Below are 5,846 nucleotides of genomic sequence, written 5' to 3' on the forward strand. Positions count from 1 at the left end.
TCTGAACTTGCACTTCAACAGAAGAGTTTCTAAAACGTGTGCAACAAAGTCATGCTTTAGTATTCCAAGCCGGCCAGGATGGACGAGCGCTTCTAGGCGCTACAGTCTGGAACCGTGCGACCGCTACGGTCGCAGGTTCCAATCCTGCCTCGGGCTTGGATGTGCGTGATGTCCTTAGGTTAGTTAGGTTTAAGTAGTTCTGAATTCTACGGGACTGATGACTTTAGAAGTTAAGTCCCACAGTGCTCAGAGCCATAGTATTCCAAGGCAACTGTAAATATTCGGCACATCGCTGTGGCGATGGACTGTATTCAGTTAATCAATTATCATTCTTGTAATAAAGTGAACTAACACGTTACGTGTTCTAGTTTCCACTCATTTTCCTCTTGTAGCAAGGAAAGAACCCACGGATTTACTGACGATTATGTTTTCCTCTCGTACAACAAATTGCCCAGGAGTATTAACGCCTTGTTCGCCTGCAGCATGGTTTCCGTGTGCGGGTGTACACATCCTTTCACTGCCTGCTGTTGTTAGGTTTTTGCTATTTTTAAATTTTGTGACGTATTTAGCGTTTCACCATATCTGAGCCACTACAAGAAATGTCTCTAACCGTAACTGTTCAATTTCAGGCGCTGCAGATTCGAAAAATTTGAAAATTTGTGGTAAGGTCTTATGGGACCAAACTGCTGAGGCCATCGGTCCCTAAGTCTACACACTACTTAATCTAACTTAAGCTAACTTATGCTATGGACAGACAACACACACACCCACGCCCGAGGGAGGACTAGGACCTCCGAGAGGGGAACCGCATAGACCGTGACAAGGCGCCTCAGACCGTGCGGCTACCCAGCGCAGCAGCAGATTGGACTCACGTTGCTCAGTGTGCAGCAACTGACGTTACTACACAATCGTCAAGCAGCACCGCCATGGGTTGCTGCACATAAATTGAGCTCATTCCATAGTCAAAAAGAAGAATAGTCGGAATATCAGGAGCAACTGGCGGCCCAGTTTGCGACTTACAACATAACGGATATGGTGCGCATCGCGTATCTTTTGTCGACGGTGGCACCCGACGTTTACCAGTTCCGGTTAAAGTTGCGTCCAGACACTAGTCCCAAATCATCCAAGCACGACAAAACTGTTAAACTGCTCGAGGCACGTTGTAATTGTCTGTTCCATGTCACAGCAGGAGGTTTAAATTTTTTGTTCTCATGCAGCAGCCTGTCCAAACACTAAGACAGTGGATAGCTAAACTTTAAGGTCTTAAAAACCACTGCAAGTTTAAGTGTTCTTGTGCTATCAGTTATGGTGAGGTCACGTGATTCAGTCACACACAAAGTATTAGATGTACGCACTAGCGCTGCAGTTCTAAAACTGCCAGATAATGATTTAAAAACTGTTCCGTCTATTGTGGAACCTCAAAGTAATGTGGACTCAACAGAGGTTGATTTTGAGGCTCGTTGTATTTCTGTCGTTCGTAGTGCACAAGACGCTAAGCCTGAAGTAGATGATACTGTGATTAAAAATAGAGCTCAGACAAACGGTAAGCATGCGAGTAAAAACTTTCAGTCTCGTGGTACACGACGTGTACTACAAAATTCTATGAGTAGGTTTTGTCCGCGGTGCTGTTTGACCCATAACCGAAAACCGTATCCTTGTCGTGATGCAACATGCTACCACTGCAGACGACAAGGTCACACTGAAATACTGTGTTTATGTGGCGTCTCTGGCACGGCAAACAGCTGCCACACTGCAAATGGGTCGTTATGGCAAAGTAGGCAGGTGAACAAACTTTTTGTTCACTTACGACTGGAACAAAAGATAATTAAGTCTCAGCTGGCCACTGGCTCTTCTGTTTCCCTGAGTAATAAAGAGATGTATGACAGACTGAAATGTTACTTTATAAATGAATAAAAAGTAGCCGAAATTTTAATTAACGCCTGAAAATATTATAGATACTTTTACATATATATATATATATATAAAAATTGTATTAACTGAAAGAAATGATGTACTAATGAGATGATGTATTTTTAATTATTCATGAATTATTTTGTGAAAGAAGTATTGTAGTGTAACGACGCAAGTTTTGTATAAATGATTTTCTTTTGACCTATGACCATGTGCAGACTTCGTCACCTACGTCAGTTACAACACACTTCAAAATTATTTAAATTCTTTTTAAATTGTCTCTGAATGGTTCTTGAACGAAACTGTAAAACATCATCATTTGAGTCGTATGCGCAGAATTTCGTCACTCAGTCCAATTTGTTTGTGCAAACCTTTTCAATTTAGATGTCGTTTTCTTTCTTCTTAGAAGTTATATTAATGCAAGTTATCTGATTCAACAAATATTAGAACCACATTGAATAAACTTTCCAGATTCAAACTCGCCACGAACTTTGTCAAAATTAATAATCGATTCATTCAGATAATTCTTGATAAGTAAATTCTCGGAACACGTATTTGAACTTTAGCAGTATCCACTAGTTTATTATCTTCCTACATATAGACGTGAACCTGAGCCTTGACAAGATAGGACTGAACATTTACAACATGATTAAATTTTCTATGACATCATTGTTGTAGAATCATTACAAATTCCTATTTTTCCAGTTATTAGAAGCACGACGCAACAACTCGGTTTCAGGATCTTCCGTTGCTCTTTGGCTGTCGACACGTGACGTATAGTGGCCAACAACTTTCTCTCTGGTCCCGGCAGTGAAGGTGCTGTCTCTGTTCGTTGCGCCGCGAACATAAAAAAATAAATACAAAACTTTAAACAATTCACAACAATTACAAAGATTACAAAAATACATAAACAAAACACTAAATTAAATTTATATTCACCTGCAAACTGGGCTGACACTGGTGGATGGTGACGCTTCAATTTCGCGTCCCACTACATAGTCTATGAGTTAAAATGTGTAAAGAATACAGCGTGAAACAAAACGTAGTAAATAACTTCGTTAGTCTAGCATTATAAGAAAGCGGAACGCGACTTGTTCGCTCTCTCTCTCAGTTGTGTCAGTTGTACGCCTTTATTGAATAATTGTGTTAATTTGATGATAATTAGCTGTGTTTCATTTGAAGATCGATTTCCTTGCTATTCATGTGATATGTCATTTTATTATGCAGTTTTTTAGTCCAGTTTCAAGCTGCATCGAAGAGAAGCTGCTGGTGCATTGTTTGATGGTCACGGCAGAACACTGCTAGTGTTTCTTCGCAGTTTAATCCATCGGGTTATAATTCGTACGACTCCGAGATCATTTTTACTTATGTGTTTTCCTCAGAATCCGGGCAATGTTATTACGCGAACCTCCAGTTAGTTATACCAAATTCGTGTGTAACACTCAGCGAATTACTACACGGCTCAACCAGCTGTGCCGGTAAAATGTAAATTCTGTGTGGTCCTAAGAATTTAAGGACACATTGAAACAATTAAAGGACGTGTTATTAAGTTGCTGCTTGATTCATTTTGATCCAGCTAAGCCTGTTGTGTTAGCTGAGGATGGATCTTCTTACTGGTCTGGAGCTCTGTTCTCCTGTAGAACTGGTTCTTCTGGTAGACCTATTGCTTTTGCGTCGAAAACTCTCAACAAAGCGCAGTGTAATGCAGTCAGCTTGAAAAAGAGGCATTCGCCATTATCAGTGGCACTATCAAGCCGCACCAATACTTTTCGGTCGGAATTTCTATTTGACTACAGATCATCGGCCTATAGCCATCTTCTTCAACACTCCCAAGCCTGTCCCGTCTTGGACAGCCGAAAAATCTATCCGCTCTGATGTTGCCTAATTATCAGTATGAGGTGTTGTACAGGCGCATCGTCCAACATTCGAACGCTGACGTGTTGTCTCCGTCACCGATCGGTATCGACACAGCATTTGAATCACGTGAAGAATTCTGTTTTCAGCTCAGTTCTCAGAATTTTGAATGTCTTCAAAAACACCATCTCGGCCTTTGGCACGTTGCCGCAGTAGCTTCTTTTGAAGCAGCTCTCCAGGTTGTTTTGCAGTACATGCGCGCCTTGGGTGGCCACGCAGCTTTGAAGAAATTTACCACCCAGTGGCCCGCCGCTACTTTTCGCATTGCCATGCGCTGTCCGCTCGATCGTGTGTTCTGCTGTTGCATACAGAGAACGACGATGCGCTTGTTTTGAACGTGCACTCCCTACAGCGGGAAGTTCTCGTTGTATTGCAAAAAGGCTACTGCGGCGCATTTCCCACGAAGCAACTCGAAAGACGTCATTGTACTTGGAAGGCAGTGAACACTCAGATTGAGAAAATTACATATTTTTGCACAGTTTGTGCAGAACATCAGTGGGCTCGATGTCAACGCGTTTGTGAGTGGCCACGTCATTCCTGGCCGTGGTAACTTCTTCATACTGATTTCGTGCGTCTGTTCTGGACCATGTGATGGTTGTTAGTGATAAACGCTTGCAGTAAGTTTCGTTAGTTGTCCACATGATTTCCACCACTGCTGGAAGTACGGCTTTGTCTTCTGTTTTTGTCTTGAAGTCCTCCTGGGGACATTGTCTCGAACAATGGGCAAGAGAATTATTAGAAACTACCCTGCTAGTCAACAGCAAGCACTAAGCTTTGAGAAGGAGAATGGGGGCGATGTAAGGCACGGATTTAGGTGTACTGTCGCCCACGTCCCAGAAGAGTCTGTGTTGTTGAAGATAGTTAGGTTCAAATGACTCTGAGCACTATACGACTTAACTTCTGCGGTCATCAGTCGCCTGGAACTTAGAACTAATTAAACCTAACTAACCTAAGGACATCACACACATCCATGACCGAGGCAGGATTCGAACCGGCGACCGTAGCGGTCGCTCGGTTCCAGACTGTAGCGCCTAGAACCGCAAGGCCACTCCGCCCGGCGAAGATAGTTAGGGACTGGGAAGAGTCACAGTGTGTCAGTAACAGTATTGTAAAGCTGTCATTGCAGCGTAGATAGAAGGTTAACAGTTTCATGCAGAAAGCTGAACAGTGTAGCAACAGGTATAAGGACATCTCTCGAAATAGTGGTTATTTAATTTACGTTTCGTTGTGGAAACTATTAAAAGCATATCGCAAGCTCTAAGTACCGAGCCCCAGTAGAACATCTTGAAGATTTTGTGTTCTTTTAAATTTGGCATGCTTTTTTTCATTGTTTCTGCAACGGTGTTCAGACCTGTAAATTGGTAATCAACGAAAAATTAATTTTTTTAATGAGTTCAGTTGTCTTTGGGATAAGGAGAGATAGATTAGAACTTTTTTCGCACACGAGAATATTACAACCTTTTGAAAACAATTAACGTTAACTCTGTTCCTAGCTAAAATTAAGAACAGATTTTTGACGCATGTAGAAACACTACAGAGGTCTACTCTCATGAGCCAAAACAACCGTTGGAATCTGCCTGACCTGGACTGGACAAATTTTTGGCAGGTCATGCAGTTACCGTAAATTGTGGGTCGGCCGCTGGTGAGGACGGAGCTGGCGCCCTATAAAGTCCCAGAAGTGTTCCATCGGGTTCTGATCACGTGAATTTGGTGGCCAAATCTTCAACGTTACTTCATTTTCATGCTCTCCAAACCACTGTACCAAGACTCTGGTGCTGTGACACGGAAAGTTATCCTGCTGGAAGATTTAATTGCTTGAAGGGATGCAGGTGGTCAGTACTTAGTCCACCGCTATCACGGTGCCTTCGATAACTACTGGTCCGATGGAAGTCCAGATGAATATGACAAATAGCATAATACTGACCCCCCCGCTGGCCAGCATCCATGATGAGGTGCATGTTTACAGCAGCCGTTGACTTGGATGCTGGGGTATCCGGAGTCGACAATTAACCTAGTGTAAC

The sequence above is a fragment of the Schistocerca cancellata genome, chromosome 5 (assembly GCF_023864275.1).
Source record: "Schistocerca cancellata isolate TAMUIC-IGC-003103 chromosome 5, iqSchCanc2.1, whole genome shotgun sequence".
NCBI classification, from domain to species: Eukaryota; Metazoa; Arthropoda; class Insecta; order Orthoptera; family Acrididae; genus Schistocerca; species Schistocerca cancellata.